At 41.8% G+C, this 22,540-nt stretch overlaps 1 long non-coding RNA gene across 1 annotated transcript in view; it reads right to left on the reverse strand.

The window, feature by feature from the left end:
- LOC148473214 (uncharacterized) overlaps nt 1-21,998 on the reverse strand; it is a 526,460-nt gene extending 504,462 nt beyond the window's left edge. Inside the window, exon 1 of the long non-coding RNA XR_015872989.1 lies at nt 21,859-21,998. This is a non-coding gene — a long non-coding RNA (uncharacterized LOC148473214). The remainder of the gene's footprint in view (nt 1-21,858) is intronic.
- Between the last annotated feature and the right edge of the window lie 542 nt (nt 21,999-22,540).

Consider the following 22,540-nt stretch of genomic DNA (forward strand, 5'->3'; position numbering starts at 1 on the left):
GATAGATGGTAGGGATAGATGGTAGGGACAGATGGTAGGGATTATAAAGATAGATGGTAGGGATAGATGGTAAGGATTATAACGATAGATGGTAGGGATACATGGTAGGGATTATAAGGATATATGGTAAGGATAGATGGTAAGGATTATAAGGATATATGGTAGGGATAGAAAGGTAGGAATCAATAGTAGGGATAGATGGTAGGGATTATAAGGATAGATGGTAGGGATTATAAGGATATATGGGAGGGATAGATGGTAAGGATTATAAGGATATATGGGAGGGATAGAAAGGTAGGAATCAATATTAGGGATAGATGGTAGGGATTATAAGGATAGATGGTAGGGATAGATGGTGGGGATAAATGGAAGGGATAAATGGAAGGGATATATGGTAGGGATTATAAAGACAGATGGTAGGGATAGATGGTAAGGATTATAAGGATAGATGGTAGGGATAGATGGTAGGGATTGATTGTAGGGATATATGGTAGGGATATATGGTAGGAATATATTGTAGGGATTATAAGGATAGATGGTAGGGACAGATGGTAGGGATAGATGGTAGGGATAGATGGTAGGGATTATAAGGATATATGGTAGAGATAGATGGTAAGGATTATAAGGATATATGGTAGGAATAGATGGTAGGGATAGATGGTAGGGATTATAAGGATACATGGTAGGGATACATGGTAAGGATTATAAGGATATATGGTAGGGATAGACAGTAGGGATAGATGGTAAGGATTATAAGGATATATGGTAGAAATAGATGGTAGGGATAGATGTAGGGATAGATGGTAGGGATAGATTGTAGGGATTATAAGGATAGATGGTAGGGATAGATGGTAGGGATAGATGGTAGGGATACCATAAGGATTACAAGGATTTTTGGTAGGAATAGATGGTAGGGATAGATGGTAGGGATTATAAGGATAGTTGGTAGGGATTATAAGGATACATGGTAGGGATACGTGGTAAGGATTATAAGGATAGATGGTAGAGATAGATGTTAGGGATAGATGGTAGGGAATATAAGGATAGATATTAGGGATAGATGGTAAGGATTATAAGGATAGATGGTAGAGATAGATGGTAGGGATAGATGGTAGGGATTATAAGGATATATGGTAGGGATAGATGGTAAGTATTATAAGGATAGATGGTAGGGATAAATGGAAGGGATTATAAGGATAGATGTAGGGATAGACGGTAGGGATAGATCGTAAGGATTATAAGGATATATGGTAGGGATAGATGGTAGGGATATATGGTAAGGATAGATGGTAGGGATTATAAGGATAGATGGTAAAGATTATAAGGATAGATGGTAGGGATAGATGGTAGGGATAGATGGTAAGGATAGATGTTAAGGATTATAAGGATATATGGTAGAGATAGATGGTAAGGATTATAAGGATATATGGTAGGAATAGATGGTAGGGATAGATGGTAGGGATTATAAGGATATATGGTAGGGATAAATGGTAAGGATAGATGGTAGGGATAGATGGTAAGGATTATAAGGATATATGGTAGGGATAGATGGTAGGGATAGATGGTAGGGATTATAAGGATATATGGTAGGGATAGACAGTAGGGATAGATGGTAGGGATAGATGGTAAGGATTATAAGGAAATATGGTAGGGATAGATGGTAAGGATAGATGGTAGGGATAGATGGTAAGCATAGATGGTAAGGATTATAAGGATATATGGTAGGGATAGATGGTAAGGATAGATGGTAGGGATAGACGGTAAGGATAGATGGTAAGGATAGATGGTAAGGATTATAAGGATATATAGTAGGGATAGATGGTAGGGATTATAAGGATATATGGTAGAGATAGATGGTAAGGATTATAAGGATATATGGTAGGGATAGATGGTAGGGATAGATGGTAGGGATAGATGGTAGGGATAGATGGCAAGGATTATAAGGATATATGGTAGGGATAGATGGTAGGGATAGATGGTAGGGATAGATGGTAGGGATTATTAGGATATATGGTAGGGATAGATGGTAGGGATAGATGGTAAGGATAGATGGTAGGGATAGATGGTAGGGATTATAAGGATATATGGTAGGGATAGATGGTAGGGATAGATGGTAGGGATTATAAGGATATATGGTAGGGATAGACAGTAGGGATAGATGGTAAGGATTATAAGGATATATGGTAGGGATAGATGGTAGGGATTATAAGGATATATGGTAGGGATAGATGGTAGGGATAGATTGTAAGGATTATAAAGACAGATGGTAGGGATAGGTTATAGGGATAGATGGTAAGGATTATAAGGATATATGGTAGGGATAGATGGTAGGGATTATAAAGATATATGGTAGGGATAGATGGTAGGGATTATAAGGATATATGGTAGGGATAGATGGTAAGGATAGATGGTAGGGATAGATGGTAGGGACAGATGGTAGGGAAAGATGGTAGGGATTATAAAGATAGATGGTAGGGATAGATGGTAAGGATTATAACGATAGATGGTAGGGATACATGGTAGGGATTATAAGGATATATGGTATGGATAGATGGTAGGGATACATGGTAGGGATACATGGCAGGGATTATAGGATATATGGTATGGATAGATGGTAGGGATACATGGTAGGGATACATGGCAGGGATTATAAGGATATATGGTAGGGATAGATGGTAGGGATACATGGTAGGGATACATGGCAGGGATTATAAGGATATATGGTAGGGATAGATGGTAAGGATTATAAGGATATATGGTAGGGATAGAAAGGTAGGAATCAATAGTAGGGATAGATGGTAGGGATTATAAGGATAGATGGTAGGGATTATAAGGATTTATGGGAGGGATAGATGGCAAGGATTATAAGGATATATGGGAGGGATAGAAAGGTAGGAATCAATATTAGGGATAGATGGTAGGGATTATAAGGATAGATGGTAGGGATAGATGGTGGGGATAAATGGAAGGGATAAATGGAAGGGATATATGGTAGGGATTATAAAGACAGATGGTAGGGATAGATGGTAAGGATTATAAGGATAGATGGTAGGGATTGATGGTAGGGATATATGGTAGGGATATATGGTAGGGATATATGGTAGGGATTATAAGGTTATATGGTAGAGATAGATGGTAAGGATTATAAGGATATATGGTAGAGATAGATGGTAGGGATAGATGGTAGGGATTATAAGGATAGCTGGTAGGGATTATAAGGATATATGGTAGGGATATATGGTAGGGATTATAAAGATAGATGGTAGGGATATATGGTAGGGATAGATGGTAAGGATTATAAGGATATATGGTAGAGATAGATGGTAAGGATTATAAGGATATATGGTAGGAATAGATGGTAGGGATAGATGGTAGGGATTATAAAGATAGATGGTAGGGATTATAAGGATACATGGTAGGGATACATGGTAAGGATTATAAGGATATATGGTAGGGATAGATGGTAAGGATTATAAGGATATATGGTAGGAATAGATGGTAGGGATAGATGGTAGGGATAGATGTAGGGATAGATGGTAGGGATAGTTGGTAAGGATTATAAGTATAGATGGTAGGGATAGATGGTAGGGATAGATGGTAGGGATAGATTATAAGGATTACAAGGATATATGGTAGGAATAGATGGTAGGGATAGATGGTAGGGATTATAAGGATAGTTGGTAGGGATTATAAGGATACATGGTAGGGATACATTGGTAAGGATTATAAGGATAGATGGTAGAGATAGATGGTAGGGATAGATGGTAGGGATTATAAGGATACATGGTAGGGATACATGGTAAGGATTATAAGGATAGATGGTAGAGATAGTTGTTAGGGATAGATGGTAGGGATTATAAGGATAGATGTTAGGGATAGATGGTGAGGATTATAAGGATAGATGGTAGAGATAGATGGTAGGGATAGATGGTAGGGATTATAAGGATATATGGTAGGGATAGATGGTAAGGATTATAAGGATAGATGGTAGGGATAAATGGTAGGGATTATATTGATAGATGTAGGGATAGATGGTAGGGATAGATCGTAAGGATTATAAGGATATATGGTAGGGATAGATGGAAGGGATATATGGTAAGGATATATGGTAAGGATAGATGGTAGGGATTATAAGGATAGATGGTAAGGAATATAAGGATATATGGTAGGGATAGATGGTAGGGATATATGGTAAGTATAGATGGTAAGGATAGATGGTAGGGATTATAAGGATAGATGGTAGAGATAGATGGTAAGGATTATAAGGATAGATGGTAGGGATAGATGGTAGGGATATATGGTAAGTATAGATGGTAGAGATAGATGGTAAGGATTATAAGGATAGATGGTAGGGATAAATGGTAGGGATTATAAGGATATATGGTAGGGATAGATGGTAGGGATATATGGTAGGGATAGATGGTAGGGATAGATGGTAGGGATTATAAGGATAGATGGTAGGGATTATAAGGATATATGGTAGGGATTAAGAGGATAGATGGTAGGGATAAATGGTAGGGACAGATGGTAGGGACAGATGGTAGGGTTAGATATAAGGGATAGATGTAGGGATAGATGGTAGGGATAGATGGTAGGGATAGAAGGTAGGGATAGATGGTAGGGATTATAAGGATAGATGGTAGGGATTATAAGGATATATGGTAGGGATTAAGAGGATAGATGGTAGGGATAAATGGTAGGGACAGATGGTAGGGACAGATGGTAGGGATAGATGGTAGGGATAGATGGTAGGGATATATGGTAGGGATAGAAGGTAGGGATAGATGGTAGGGATTATAAAGATAGATGGTAAGGATTATAAGGATATATGGTAAGGATTAAGAGGATAGATGGTAGGGATAAATGGTAGGGACAGATGGTAGGGATAGATGGTAGGGATAGATGGTAGGGATTATAAGGATAGATGGTAGGGATTAAAAGGATAGATGGTAGGGATAGATGGTAGGGATAGATGGTAGGGATTATAAAAATAGATGGTAAGGATTATAAGGATACATGGTAGGGATTATAAGGATAAATGGTAGGGATAGATGGTAGGGATTATAGGGATAGATGGTAGGGATAAATGCTAGGGATAGATGGTAGGGATAGATGGTAGGGATAGATGGTAGGGATTATAAGGATATATGGTAGGGATAGAAAGGTAGGAATCAATAGTAGGGATAGATGGTAGGGATAGATGGTAGGGATTATAAGGATATATGGTAGGGATAGACGGTAGGGATAGATGGTAAGGATTATAAGGATATATGGTAGGGATAGATGGTAGGGATAGATTGTAAGGATTATAAAGATAGATGGTAGGGATAGATTATAGGGCTAGATGGTAAGGATTATAAGGATATATGGTAGGGATAGATGGTAGGGATTATAAGGATATATGGTAGGGATAGATGGTAGGGATAGATGGTAGGGACAGATGGTAGGGATTATAAAGATAGATGGTAGGGATAGATGGTAAGGATTATAACGATAGATGGTAGGGACACATGGTAGGGATTATAAGGATATATGGTAAGGATAGATGGTAGAGATACATGGTAGGGATACATGGCAGGGATTATAAGGATATATGGTAGGGATAGATGGTAAGGATTATAAGGATATATGGTAGGGATAGAAAGGTAGGAATCAATAGTAGGGATAGATGGTAGGGATTATAAGGATAGATGGTAGGGATTATAAGGATATATGGGAGGGATAGATGGTAAGGATTATAAGGATATATGGGAGGGATAGAAAGGTAGGAATCTAAATTAGGGATAGATGGTAGGGATTATAAGGATAGATGGTAGGGATAGATGGTGGGGATAAATGGAAGGGATAAATGGAAGGGATAAATGGAAGGGATATATGGTAGGGATTATAAAGACAGATGGTAGGGATAGATGGTAAGGATTATAAGGAGAGATGGTAGGGATAGATGGTAGGGATTGATGGTAGGGATATATGGTAGGGATATATGGTAGGGATATATGGTAGGGATTATAAGGATAGATGGTAGGGATAGATGGTAGGGATAGATGGTAAGGATTATAAGGATATATGGTAGAGATAGATGGTAAGGATTATAAGGATATATGGTAGAGATAGATGGTAAGGATTATAAGGATATATGGTAGGAATAGATGGTAGGGATTATAAGGATACATGGTAGGGATACATGGTAAGGATTATAAGGATATATGGTAGGGATAGACAGTAGGGATAGATGGTAAGGATTATAAGGATATATGGTAGGAATAGATGGTAGGGATAGATGTAGGGATAGATGGTAGGGATAGATTGTAGGGATTATAAGGATAGATGGTAGGGATAGATGGTAGGGATAGATGGTAGGGATAGATGATAAGGATTACAAGGATATATGGTAGGAATAGATGGTAGGGATAGATGGTAGGGATTATAAAGATAGTTGGTAGGGATTATAAGGATACATGGTAGGGATTCATGGTAAGGATTATAAGGATAGATGGTAGAGATAGATGGTAGGGATAGATAGTAGGGATTATAAGGATACATGGTAGGGATACATGGTAAGGATTATAAGGATAGATGGTAGAGATAGATGTTAGGGATAGATGGTAGGGAATATAAGGATAGATGTTAGGGATAGATGGTAAGGATTATAAGGATAGATGGTAGAGATAGATGGTAGGGATAGATGGTAGGGATTATATGGATATATGGTAGGGATAGAGGGTAAGGATTATAAGGATAGATGGTAGGGATAAATGGTAGGGATTATAAGGATAGATGTAGGGATAGATGGTAAGGATAGATCGTAAGGATTATAAGGATATATAGTAGGGATAGATGGTAGGGATTATAAGGATATATGGTAGAGATAGATGGTAGGGATTATCAGGATATATGGTAGAGATAGATGGTAAGGATTATAAGGATATATGGTAGGGATAGATGGTAGGGATAGATGGTAAGGATTATAAGGATATATGGTAGGGATAGATGGTAGGGATAGATGGTAAGGATAGATGGTAGGGATTATAAGGATATATGGTAGGGATAGATGGTAAGGATAGATGGTAAGGATTATAAGGATATATGGTAGGGATAGATGGTAGGGATTATAAGGATATATGGTAAGGATAGATGGTAAGGATTATAAGGATATATGGTAGGGATAGATGGTAAGGATAGATGGTAAGGATTATAAGGATATATGGTAGGGATAGATGGTAAGGATAGATGGTAAGGATTTTAAGGATATATGGTAGGGATAGATGGTAGGGATAGATGGTAGGGATTACAAGGATATTTGGTAGGGATAGATGGTAGGGATAGATGGTAGGGATAGATGGTAGGGATAGATGGTAGGGATTATAAGGATATATGGTAGTGATAGATGGTAAGGATAGATGGTAGGGATAGATGGTAAGGATTATAAGGATATATGGTAGGGATAGATGGTAAGGATAGATGGTAGGGATAGATGGTAGGGATAGATGGTAGGGATTATAAGGATATATGGTAGGGATAGACGGTAGGGATAGATGGTAAGGATTATAAGGATATATGGTAGGGATAGATGGTAGGGATAGATTGTAAGGATTATAAAGATAGATGGTAAGGATTATAAGGATTTATATGGTAGGGATAGATGGTAGGGATTATAAGTATATATGGTAGGGATAGATGGTAGGGATAGATGGTAGGGACAGATGGTAGGGATTATAAAGATAGATGGTAGGGATAGATGGTAAGGATTATAACGATAGATGGTAGGGATACATGGTAGGGATTATAAGGATATATGGTAAGGATAGATGGTAGAGATACATGGTAGGGATACATGGCAGGGATTATAAGGATATATGGTAGGGATAGATGGTAAGGATTATAAGGATATATGGTAGGGATAGAAAGGTAGGAATCAATAGTAGGGATAGATGGTAGGGATTATAAGGATAGATGGTAGGGATTATAAGGATATATGGGAGGGATAGATGGTAAGGATTATAAGGATATATGGGAGGGATAGAAAGGTAGGAATTAATATTAGGTATAGATGGTAGGGATTATAAGGATAGATGGTAGGGATAGATGGTGGGGATAAATGGAAGGGATAAATGGAAGGGATAAATGGAAGGGATATATGGTAGGGATTATAAAGACAGATGGTAGGGATAGATGGTAAGGATTATAAGGATAGATGGTAGGGATAGATGGTAGGGATAGATGGTAGGGATTATAAGGATACATGGTAGGGATACATGGTAAGGATTATAAGGATATATGGTAGGGATAGACAGTAGGGATAGATGGTAAGGATTATAAGGATATATGGTAGGAATAGATGGTAGGGATAGATGTAGGGATAGATGGTAGGGATAGATTGTAGGGATTATAAGGATAGATGGTAGGGATAGATGGTAGGGATAGATGATAAGGATTACAAGGATATATGGTAGGAATAGATGGTAGGGATAGATGGTAGGGATTATAAGGATAGTTGGTAGGGATTATAAGGATACATGGTAGGGATACATGGTAAGGATTATAAGGATAGATGGTAGAGATAGATGGTAGGGATAGATAGTAGGGATTATAAGGATACATGGTAGGGATACATGGTAAGGATTATAAGGATAGATGGTAGAGATAGATGTTAGGGATAGATGGTAGGGAAAATAAGGATAGATGTTAGGGATATATGTTAAGGATTATAAGGATAGATGGTAGAGATAGATGGTAGGGATAGATGGTAGGGATTATAAGGATATATGGTAGGGATAGATGGTAAGGATTATAAGGATAGATGGTAGGGATAAATGGTAGGGATTATAAGGATAGATGTAGGGATAGATGCTAGGGATAGATCGTAAGGATTATAAGGATATATGGTAGGGATAGATGGTAGGGATATATGGTAAGGATAGATGGTAGGGATTATAAGGATAGATGGTATAGATTATAAGGATAGATGGTAGGGATAGATGGTAGGGATAGATGGTAAGGATAGATGGTAAGGATTATAAGGATATATGGTAGAGATAGATGGTAAGGATTATAAGGATATATGGTAGAGATAGATGGTAAGGATTATAAGGATATATGGTAGGAATAGATGGTAGGGATAGATGGTAGGGATTATAAGGATATATGGTAGGGATAAATGGTAAGGATAGATGGTAGGGATAGATGGTAAGGATTATAAGGATATATGGTAGGGATAGATGGTAGGGATAGATGGTAGGGATTATAAGGATATATGGTAGGGATAGACAGTAGGGATAGATGGTAGGGATAGATGGTAAGGATTATAAGGATATATGGTAGGGATAGATGGTAAGGATAGATGGTAGGGATAGATGGTAAGCATAGATGGTAAGGATTATAAGGATATATGGTAGGGATAGATGGTAAGGATAGATGGTAGGGATAGATGGTAAGGATAGATGGTAAGGATTATAAGGATATATAGTAGGGATAGATGGTAGGGATTATAAGGATATATGGTAGAGATAGATGGTAAGGATTATATGGATATATGGTATGGATAGATGGTAGGGATAGATGGTACGGATAGATGGCAAGGATTATAAGGATATATGGTAGGGATAGATGGTAGGGATAGATGGTAGGGATAGATGGTAGGGATTATAAGGATATATGGTAGGGATAGACGGTAGGGATAGATGGTAAGGATTATAAGGATATATGGTAGGGATAGATGGTAAGGATAGATGGTAGGGATAGATGGTAAGGATTATAAGGATATATGGTAGGGATAGATGGTAGGGATAGATGGTAGGGATAGACGGTAGGGATAGATGGTAAGGATTATAAGGATATATGGTAGGGATAGATGGTAAGGATAGATGGTAGGGATAGATGGTAAGGATTATAAGGATATATGGTAGGGATAGATGGTAGGGATAGATGGTAGGGATAGATGGTAGGGATTATAAGGATATATGGTAGGGATAGACGGTAGGGATAGATGGTAAGGATTATAAGGATATATGGTAGGGATAGATGGTAGGGATTATAAGGATATATGGTAGGGATAGATGGTAGGGATAGATTGTAAGGATTATAAAGACAGATGGTAGGGATAGATTATAGGGATAGATGGTAAGGATTATAAGGATATATGGTAGGGATAGATGGTAGGGATTATAAGGATATATGGTAGGGATAGATGGTAGGGATTATAAGGATATATGGTAGTGATAGATGGTAAGGATAGATGGTAGGGATAGATGGTAGGGACAGATGGTAGGGATTATAAAGATAGATGGTAGGGATAGATGGTAAGGATTATAACGATAGATGGTAGGGATACATGGTAGGGATTATAAGGATATATGGTATGGATAGATGGTAGGCATACATGGTAGGGATACATGGCAGGGATTATATGGATATATGGTAGGGATAGATGGTAAGGATTATAAGGATATATGGTAGGGATAGAAAGGTAGGAATCAATAGTAGGGATAGATGGTAGGGATTATAAGGATAGATGGTAGGGATTATAAGGATTTATGGGAGGGATAGATGGCAAGGATTATAAGGATATATGGGAGGGATAGAAAGGTAGGAATCAATATTAGGGATAGATGGTAAGGATTATAAGGATAGATGGTAGGGATAGATGGTGGGGATAAATGGAAGGGATAAATGGAAGAGATAAATGGAAGGGATATATGGTAGGGATTATAAAGACAGATGGTAGGGATAGATGGTAAGGATTATAAGGATAGATGGTAGGGATAGATGGTAGGGATTGATGGTAGGGATATATGGTAGGGATATATGGTAGGGATATATGGTAGGGATTATAAGGATATATGGTAGAGATAGATGGTAAGGATTATAAGGATATATGGTAGAGATAGATGGTAGGGATAGATGGTAGGGATTATAAGGATAGATGGTAGGGATTATAAGGATATATGGTAGGGATATATGGTAGGGATTATAAGGATAGATGGTAGGGATAGATGGTAGGGATAGATGGTAGGGATAGATGGTAAGGATTATAAGGATATATGGTAGAGATAGATGGTAAGGATTATAAGGATATATGGTAGGAATAGATGGTAGGGATAGATGGTAGGGATTATAAGGATAGATGGTAGGGATTATAAGGATACATGGTAGGGATACATGGTAAGGATTATAAGGATATATGGTAGGGATAGATGGTAAGGATTATAAGGATATATGGTAGGAATAGATGGTAGGGATAGATGGTAGGGATAGATGTAGGGATAGATGGTAGGGATAGTTGGTAGGGATTATAAGGATAGATGGTAGGGATAGATGGTAGGGATAGATGATAACGATTACAAGGATATATGGTAGGAATAGATGGTAGGGATTATAAGGATAGTTGGTAGGGATTATAAGGATACATGGTAGGGATACATGGTAAGGATTATAAGGATAGATGGTAGAGATAGATGGTAGGGATAGATGGTAGGGATTAAAAGGATACATGGTAGGGATACATGGTAAGGATTATAAGGATAGATGGTAGAGATAGATGTTAGGGATAGATGGTAGGGATTATAAGGATAGATGTTAGGGATAGATGGTAAGAATTATAAGGATAGATGGTAGAGATAGATGGTAGGGATAGATGGTAGGGATTATAAGGATATATGGTAGGGATAGATGGTAAGGATTATAAGGATAGATGGTAGGGATAAATGGTAGGGATTATAAGGATAGATGTAGGGATAGATGGTAGGGATAGATCGTAAGGATTATAAGGATATATGGTAGGGATAGATGGTAGGGATATATGGTAAGGATATATGGTAAGGATAGATGGTAGGGATTATAAGGATAGATGGTAAGGAATATAAGGATAGATGGTAGGGATAGATGGTAGGGATATATGGTAAGGATAGATGGTAAGGATAGATGGTAGGGATTATAAGGATAGATGGTAGAGATAGAGGGTAAGGATAGATGGTAAGGATTATAAAGATAGATGGTAAGGATTATAAGGATAGATGGTAGGGATAAATGGTAGGGATTATAAGGATATATGGTAGGGATAGATGGTAGGGATATATGGTAGTGATAGATGGTAGGGATAGATGGTAGGGATTATAAAGATAGATGGTAAGGATTATAAGGATAGATGGTAGGGATAAATGGTAGGGATTATAAGGATATATGGTAGGGATATATGGTAGGGATATATGGTAGGGATATATGGTAGGGATAGATGGTAGGGATAGATGGTAGGGATTATAAGGATAGATGGTAAGGATTAAGAGGATAGATGGTAGGGATAAATGGTAGGGATAGATGGTAGGGACAGATGGTAGGGATAGATGGTAGGGATAGATGGTAGGGATAGATGGTAGGGATTATGAGGATAGATGGTAGGGATTAAAAGGATAGATGGTAGGGATAGATGGTAGGGATATATGGTAGGGATTATAAGAATAGATGGTAAGGATTATAAGGATACATGGTAGGGATTATAAGGATAAATGGTAGGGATAGATGGTAGGGATAGATGGTAGGGATAGATGGTAGGGATAGATGGTAGGGATTATAGGGATAGATGGTAGGGATAAATGGTAGGGATAGATGGTAGGGATAGATGGTAGGGATTATAAGGATATATGGTAGGGATAGAAAGGTAGGAATCAATAGTAGGGATAGATGGTAGGGATTATAAGGATATATGGGAGGGATAGATGGTAAGGATTATAAGGATATATGGGAGGGATAGAAATGTAGGAATCAATATTAGGGATAGATGGTAGGGATTATAAGGATAGATGGTAGGGATAGATGATAGGGATAGATGGTAGGGATAGATGGTAGGGATTATAAGGATAGATGTTAGGGATAGATGGTAGTGATTATAGGGATATATGGTCGGAATATATAATACAGCCTGTAATAGTGCAGGAATTGTCATCTTTAAGCCCCAATATTTCTATAGGAACAATTCATCTGCCACCCGGTACGTGGTGACTCCTGGCTCCATGTGTATTGCGCATATGTAACCGATGGCTACGCACATTCTATATTGTGGAGGAGAAGCAGTTGAAATAATATAATGATATAGATGTTATATTTCTTTATGTAAGTGTAATACCTGTAGGGGTTATTACTGTAACCTGTCCATCTCCTATATATAGTGCAAGGTACAGTGCGACATTCATCCTGAGCACGTGATGGCGAATTTCAATGGCCGATAACCTATGATGTTTTTTGTTCTGTCCCATATAAATGCTGCAATATAAGAGGAATACAACTATGTGTAATACTATGGGCCTCATTCAGTACTGATCGCAATTGCACAAATATGCTAATGCCCGCCAAAGCTCAGCCGGCATAAAGACGCCCACTGCTGCGCTCACATCCGCCCAATGTCGCTCTTCTGCGTAAATATCTGTGCCATCGGTGTACATCAGGCAGTCATGCAGCATTTACACCAGGTCTGACCAGTCACAGACACCGTCAGTCTCCTCGCACGTAGAGCATTCTCGTGCTGCATATGCAATTGCTAATTTATGCAGGAAATGGCGTTCAGACAGTGGCGGGCTAGGCAGGGGGCAGGGTGCCATGTGCCCCCCGGGCCACAGCGTCCTGTGGGCCGCGGGCAGTCTGTGTCACTGTGACACTGACTGCACCGCGTGTGTAGCGCTGACCGGACGGAGTTCGGTCAGCGCTACACAGCACAAACACTCAGCCGCCGGCTACGGCAGCTGTGTGTTTGCTTTAGCAGCTGAAGAGAGTCAGACAGACTCATCGGCTGCTGCTCCCACTGCCAGAGCCGGACATCTTCCGGCTCCTGCAGTGGGTAATGGGAGTGACGCGTCACTCCCATAATGCAAAGCGGCGGACGGAGGAGCAGGAGCGGGTGTCAGGTAAGTGTTTTTTTTTTTATATATTATGTGTGTCTACTGCGGGGGGTAGGGGGGGAGACCACTACTGGGGGTGCTACAAAGGGGGGGACTACTACTTCTGGGGGCGCTACAAGGGGGGGGACTACTACTACTGGGGGCACTACAAGGGGGGGACTACTACTATTGGGGGCACTACAAGGGGGGGGACTACTACTACTGGGGGCACTACAAGGGGGGGGACTACTACTACTGGGGGGGACTACTACTAGGGGCACTACAAGGGGAGGGGACTACTACTACTGCGGGGGGTAGGGGGGAGGAGACCACTACTGGGGGCGCTACAAGGGGGGGGACTACTGCTACTGGGGGCGCTACAAAGGGGGGGACTACTACTACTGGGGGCACTACAAGGGGGGGGACTACTACTACTGGGGGCACAAGGGGGGGGACTACTACTACTGGGGGCACTAGAAGGGGGGCACTACTACTACTGGGGGCACTACAAGGGGGGGACTACTACTACTGGCGGTGACTACTACTAGGGGCACTACAAGGGGAGGGGACTACTACTAGGGGCATTGCATAGGGGGGAGGGGACTACTACTAGGGGCACTACATAGGGGGGAGGGGACTACTACTGGGGGCACTGCATTGAGGGACCACTGCTGGGGGCTCTATATAAAGGGCAATAGTGGGGGTACTGCATAGAGGGAAGACTACAACTGGGGCCACTATTTAAGGGGCACTGCATAAGGGTTACCACTACTGGGGGCACTATATAAGGGGCTTACTACTGGGGGCACAAGGGGCACTGCATAGGGGGGATCACTACTGGGGGCACTACTCGAGGCCTGCATAAGGGTGTCCTCTCCTGTGGCACAGGGTGGCACTGCATATGGACACTACGACAGGGGGCTGCCCCTAATCTTTTTTTTTTACCTTACATTAATCCCATATGGACCCGCCTCCTCCCTAGAACACTTCCAGGGGGGGGGGCATCGTAGCACGCACGTTCTCTCAGGCACCCTGGCTTCCTCTGTGTATCGGTGATCGCTGCGCACATGCAATGTTGCTTATACGCACACTCGATGGCAAGCAAACGCTCAATCTGCATCTGTAGTTGTACTTGCGTTCGATACTGAATTAGGCCCTTTATTTGTGACATTTTTGGAGATGTATTTCACTGCAGCAGCTGGTGTTGGGCTCAAGTGTTTGATCCCAGTGCTGGATGTACAGCAGCAGGCAGGGGAAATGCCAGAGGCCAGTGCTGGGACACTGTATCTGTGTTAGAAACCCCGAGCTCCGGTTCCTGGACTCAGCGCGTGGTCTGTGCGATTAGCAGGGATCAGCGCGTGGTCTGTGCGATTAGCAGGGATCAGCGCGTGGTCTGTGCGATTAGCAGGGATCAGCGCGTGGTCTGTGCGATTAGCAGGGATCAGCGCGTGGTCTGTGCGATTAGCAGGGATCAGCGCGTGGTCTGTGCGATTAGCAGGGATCAGCGCGTGGTCTGTGCGATTAGCAGGGATCAGCGCGTGGTCTGTGCGATTAGCAGGGATCAGCGCGTGGTCTGTGCGATTAGCAGGGATCAGCGCGTGGTCTGTGCGATTAACAGGGATCAGCGCGTGGTCTGTGCGATTAGCAGGGATCAGCGCGTGGTCTGTGCGATTAGCAGGGATCAGCGCGTGGTCTGTGCGATTAGCAGGGATCAGCGCGTGGTCTGTGCGATTAGCAGGGATCAGCGCGTGGTCTGTGCGATTAGCAGGGATCAGCGCGTGGTCTGTGCGATTAGCAGGGATCAGCGCGTGGTCTGTGCGATTAGCAGGGATCAGTGCGTGGTCTGTGCGATTAGCAGGGATCAGCGCGTGGTCTGTGCGATTAGCAGGGATCAGCGTGTGGTCTGTGCGATTAGCAGGGATCAGCGTGTGGTCTGTGCGATTAGCAGGGATCAGCGTGTGGTCTGTGCGATTAGCAGGGATCAGCGTGTGGTCTGTGCGAGTAGCAGGGATCAGCGTGTGGTCGGTGTGTAGCAGGGATCAGCGTGTGGTCTGTGTGTAGCAGGGATCAGCGTGTGGTCTGTGTGTAGCAGGGAGCAGCGTGTGGTCTGTGTGTAGCAGGGAGCAGCGTGTGGTCTGTGTGTAGCAGGGAGCAGCGTGTGGTCTGTGTGTAACAGGGAGCAGCGTGTGGTCTGTGTGTAGCAGGGAGCAGCGTGTGGTCTGTATGTAGCAGGGAGCAGCGTGTGGTCTGTGTGTGTGGAAGGCTGTGCTGGGATCAAGTGTTTGATCCCAGCATCAGCAGAGTTGCAGGGGCAGGTAGAGGGGATGTGTCCTCTGGGGGACACATCCGTTGCAGGCACTGGGACAGTGATGTCCCCAGCGTCGGTGCAGACACTGCGTGCACCTGGTGAAGGGACCGCCTGGTCCCTTTCATCAGTGCCGGCGGTATTGTGGATCCGGGAGAAGCTTGGCTCCGGGCACAGGCTCAGCGGAGCTTGGTGCCCGACAGCCAAGAAGCGGCGGGTAGCCGGCGCTGGGACAGAGTACCTGCTCCCAGCGCCGGTCAAGCGTTGGGTGCGGCGCTCCGTGCGGTGGGTGTTTGGCTCTGGCCACGAGCCAAACCTGGCTCGCGGGCCAGCAGCCAATCGGAGGCGGACACGATGAGCCAATCGCAGCTCGCCGCGTCATATCCCCGCCCACTCGCACTGTCTTTTATTAGACGGTGCCGAGCAGTAAAAGGAAGTTCGGCGGCGGAGAGGGAGGAGAGAAGACCTCCCGAAGAGCGGAAGATCGGCGCATCAACAGGGGCGGCGGCTGCGGAAGAGGCCAGAAGACGCCGCTGTCAAGAGAGAAGACAGGCGGCGCCGACTGGAAGAAGAAAAGAAGAGGCGGCGGATAGGTGAAAATTCGGGATCTGAGGCCAAAAGTGCCAATGATGATCTTCACTTAAAACCTGAATTTATCCCCCGGTTCGGTAGGGCGCGTCGGTCGACGTGAGGAAGGACGGTACTCACCTCGTCTCCTTCCCCCTAGGTCATCGTGTCCGTGTTCTATTTGGGAGTTCCAGGACCGTCTGCTCAACACACGGCCTGAAGGTGAGAGGGTGTGACGCAAGGTAAGGAACAGACGTACACCTGCACGGCAGCAGGCACTGCACCGCACCACCTCTCACATGTGTAGCAGGGATCAGCGTGTGGTCTGTGTGTAGCAGGGATCAGCTGATCACTGGGGCCGGCTCCGGGCTCTGCTCTCCCCGTTAGAGCGGAGTAGGAGTCCGGTAACCGGGGGAGATCCTGGATAATGCCATCTCCAGGTGACGTTATTATCACAGGGCTTTCCCCGATATTTTTTTACAACTTATCTTTAGTAACTTTGGGTCTGCTTCAGGGCCGCTCGAAAGGGGCCGCTCGTTCGCTCCGAGCGATGTTTGCACATCTGCGCATGCGTATGGATTGTAGTACACATGCGCAAACCAGTCAGTGCGGTCAGAAATCGTGTGCTCGCAAAACAGCGAGTGCCTGCTAATTTGAGTGACAGGATGAGGCGTTTGTGGGTGGTAACAGGGGAAGGTGCTTGAAAACGGGGAGTGGAGATCCGAACGCAGGCGTGCCAAAAAGTCAAAACGGGCGTTTTAAGGGTGTGCATAATTAACAAAGCAGCGTCATCAACCACGTCACTTGGTTGTCTTTTAGCCTGAACTGCTCACATGATTGCGGTAGGAAAATGCTACCACAAGAATAGCGCGTAGTTAATACGCCTTTTGATGTAGTCGATTAATCTAATAAATAGCGGAGATGACGTATGATGCGAACGGCCAGGGGGCGTTTTTTTCAAAATAGCGAGCGCATGTTTTGTTCGTTCATTCAGACATAGAGGCATCAACAGACCGCAAAGAGCGAGCGCTTAATTTAAATATCCGCCCCCTTTTTCAGAACGACCGTCCGCAAATAGCGTTCGGCTCTGAATCAGACCCCTTGGTCGGATCACATTTCTTATTACAATTATGGGAAATGTGATCTGATTACTAAAAATAAGTGATAATTAGGGGTTGGAGTAGAATTTTACGAATTCTACTCCAATTGCCCTGTAATAACTATACAAAATAAATATTAATAACAATTGCGCAATAAACCAGTAATCTGCAGCAATTAGACCCATACAAGAGTGAACATCAATGCTCCTACATTCATAGAAAATAAAATAAAATGGATACAATTGCGCTGATGACTGGAAAGATGTAAACAATTTTATTTAATTAAAATTCACATGAAATAAAGTGTCACAGTGCATCATTTCATGTAATTAAATATAAAGTGCAAAAGGTTGGAGATTAATCCGATATTCCTAATATCATATCATGAGGGAATGATGTCATGAAAAATGAGATGAAATCATCCAGTTGTCATATATTACAGGATGAAAAAAAGACATACCATATGGGAATGATGGTGTGTGAGAAAGTAGGTGTTAAAGGCATCCAATTAGGCCATTCATCAACACACCATCAAACTTAGCCCAACAATGAGTCCTTTTGAAGTCCAGGTACCACAGCAAGGCATGAAGTTCGGATATTTTGATCCTTTTTCAAGTGCATGCCGCTGTGAATGCAGATGGTACTATTTATACGATTCCACAGATGTGGATCATGTTTAATGTGTCGGTCAACTAGTCATCATAAACACGCTAAAAAAATTGTTAGTTTTGAAGCTAATGGTAAAACATTTAAAATTAATAATTTTATAACTTGTCACTCTCGTAATGTGGTGTATTTACTAGAGTGTATGTGTGGTTTTATATATATAGGTAAAACTAAAAAGGAATTTAAAGACTCCCATGTCAGAACATATATATAACATTAAAAAAGGTTTGTTAAATCATCCATTATCAGAACATTTTAAATTACATCATAACAGTTCTGAATATGAGATAAAAAATTACATAGGTATTGAACAGGTGAAGGAGTCCTGTAGGTCTAGGAATTTAGAAACCATACTGGCAAAAAAAGAGATGGAATGGATATATACTGTAGACAGTCTTATTCCTTATGGCCTCAACTCAGATTTTGAGTTAAAATGGTTTCTCCAATAAATTCTATTTTTAAATTTATAATGTGTATTATGCCATATAATTATCAATTGTTTTATGTTTTTCTCACCCTATGTTTTTTTTCTCATTTTATTTTACATGTAATACGAGATTCTTATATTTGATCCATTTCCCTGTGAGGGTTGGACTTTGTGGGAATACAAAGTACCACAATAGTTTATATTGGAAATGGGTCAGGAAGATATAAACAAAAGATTTTGAAGAAAAAGAGTTCAAAATTCCATTATTTTAAGAATTCTTGGAAAAGCAAGTCAAAAGCTTATTTTATTCACTTCCGGGTCAGGATTATCATGATGAAATGAATTTTTCCGGCTTTTGTAATGACGTTGACACGCAAATGGCGGATGCGTGTCACTGGCTTCTACTTCCGGCTTCACACGATCGCATTGCGGCATGTGTTTCCGGCGATCGTGACTTCCGGTGGGGCACAAGAGGCGGACACGCGTCACTGATACCTACATTTGGATCCAGAGAACTGTATTGGAACGCACATTTCCGGGGTTATGAACCTGAGATGACACGCAAGTGATGGGAATCAATGCAGGAACTCGTGGATAACCACTCCCACTGTATCTGTATAAATAGTACCATCTGCATTCACAGCGGCATGTACTTTAAAAAGGATCAAAATATCCGAAACGCGTTGTGCTTCATGCCTTGCTGTGGTACCTGGACTTCAAAAGGACTCATTGTTGGGCTAAGTTTGATGGTGTGTTGATGAATGGCCTAATTGGATGCCTTTAACACCTACTTTCTCACACACCATCATTCCCATATGGTATGTCTTTTTTTCATCCTGTAATATATGACAACTGGATGATTTCATCTCATTTTTCATGACATCATTCCCTCATGATATGATATTAGGAATATCGGATTAATCTCCAACCTTTTGCACTTTATATTTAATTACATGAAATGATGCACTGTGACACTTTATTTCATGTTAAATTGTGAATTTTAATTAAATAAAATTGTTTACATCTTTCCAGTCATCAGCGCAATTGTATCCATTTTATTTTATTTTTTGTAATAACTATAGGCGATACTAACATAATGTGATAAGGGTGTGATAACACAAAACAGCATTTATCACTTTATTTTAGTAAAAATAATGATAATAAATAGAGCCCTATAGGAGATCAGCAGGGAGTTCGGGGAATACTTAAAGTTACATAAGATTACAGCTGGTGGCTCTGGCTATTGTATCTGTCAGTACACTGAGATAAAGAGTCATTGCTTCTTCCCAAATTAGCTTGGAAACACATATTATATAATATATATATATATATATATATATATATATATCTAAACTAACTGTAATTATCAAAAGTCAGCGCATGGGAGCAATACAAGTGATATTATTCTACCTGTATATTTAATTTATACACATCGGAATAGAACATCCTGGAAAGAAACATAGGCCACCATTTAAGAACGATCCGAAATACAAAATTGCGCTGGTTTTTACTATCACTATTATACAAACAAAATTTCAATGGTATTTACCAATACTTACTCTTCCGGCGAGGTCCCGCATAGTCCTCATCCTCGGCAAGGTCCTCCGCTTGGCTGCTGGTAACCTAACACTGCCAGCGACTGTGTTACGTGCGACTGTCCGTCAGCGCATGTGCATGACACGGGGACCCAGCAGTGCCTGAAAGGCTACGCTGAGGGCGGAAAGGCACCGCCAGGTCTCCATTACCGACAATGGGGACTACATCGCTCTTTTAGATGGCGAGAGCGGTGCCTGAAACAAACAGCAGTAATCTTAGATTAAATCAGAAACAAGGACGTAACCCCGTTAGTGAGCGCTAAATGCGTTACGCTTTGTTGGTAATGACGCCATAGTCACGGTGTGGAACGTACAGTAACTTGTTGACAAGCTCAGTTTTTAGGCACCGTACCCACAAAGGAAGGTTTTAGCTCCAGTGATTGTTATATACCTACAGTACTAACTGAGGACTTAGTATAAGGTCTCATCCTAGACTTCAACTTAAAGGAACTTTACCGGTGTGTGATACTCTGTATTTATATATCCTAGTAATATTGCTCAGTTAAAGTATGTATGTATGTATGTATATATATATATATATATATATATCTCAATGTACACAATTTATATGTGATATAATTGGTTATTACTTCTTGTATTTCAACAGTTACAAAGTAAACCTAACAAAACCAAACAGAAATGTTATGTTACCGACCGTGGGGGAGACGCCGGGAATCAGATGTGATGAGGACCATAGAACCGGTGACCTAATTCCTTTCTGGAAGTCAGACATTGCGGCTACAGCAATAATAATCAATAAGTATTTCCCAAGCAGGCCCACTCCCTACTAGTGATACCTGGGTGTAGGCACAGATAATATAAGGCTGGGTACACCCTAGACATGGGACTTAGGGCCCCATTTACAAACGAAATATAATCCCTTTAGCGCTCGCTAAAAGGGTTATACCATCTTGCTGTATTTAGTAAACAGCGGTAATCTTAGATTACCGCTGTTTGTACAGCATCGCTCTCGCCATCTAAAAGACGGCGAGAGCGATGCGGGCCCCATTGCCGGCAATGGAGACCCGGCAGTGCCTTTCTGGCTTTAACAAAGCCTTCCAGGCATTGCCGGGTCTCCCTGTCATGCGCATGACCCTGAAGCCCTGTCACTTGCAGCGTTAGGCAGAGGACCTCGCCGGAGGGGTCAGTATTACTAAATACCAGTGGAATTTTCGTTTGTATCACAGTGATGCTAAATGAAAATTCCCGCTGGTATTTCCCTTCGTTTGTAAATGGGGCCCTTAGTAACCTAGGGTCCCTTTATAGAGGTAAAAGGGGGGTTACATAGTCATTGCTAGCTTTCTGCAGTAATATGTCTGGATTTCACACAGACCTCTCCTGGGAATCTCTGACCATTGACGGTGTGTTCGGATCCAGGGCTGGCTCGGGACCCCCAGTGGAAATGGAGCTGCACGGCTTCATATGTATGAGGAAGACCCCCGACTATCCTTAAACTATCGGGAAGTTGTAAAACGACTGAAAAAAGAAACAGAATAGTAAAATGGTTATCTGGGATAGTCCAGAGGAGAAGACACAACATTCCCACATGTCCCTATTTCTCAGCACAGTCCCCAATTTCCTCCTAAGATTCTTTCATCTCATTGCTGATATTTCCCTAATTCATCTCAACATACACCACAAGCGGAGATAGGTTCCTGGGACCTGAGGACTGAAATCATGTACTGCAGGGGGTTTATAGCCGGAGCAAACTCCAGGGAGCATATTTACTAAGGGTCGATTTTAATCGATTTTGGTCAATGTAAATTGATAACAAACAAACATCGATGTTGTATTACATATATCCCAGGTCTCATGTGTCTCAGGTCTGTACTATAAATGATGAGAGGCTGTCACATATATAAGTACTGATTATATATATATATCCCAGGTCTCATGTGTCTCAGGTCTGTACTATAAATGATGATGATAAGCTGTCACATATATAAGTACTGATTATACAGTCAGGTCCATAAATATTGGGACATTGACAGAATTTTCATATTTTGGCCTCTAGT

This window comes from Taudactylus pleione, unplaced genomic scaffold (genome assembly GCF_031769625.1).
Source record: "Taudactylus pleione unplaced genomic scaffold, aTauple2 ptg000956l, whole genome shotgun sequence".
Taxonomy (NCBI): domain Eukaryota; kingdom Metazoa; phylum Chordata; class Amphibia; order Anura; family Myobatrachidae; genus Taudactylus; species Taudactylus pleione.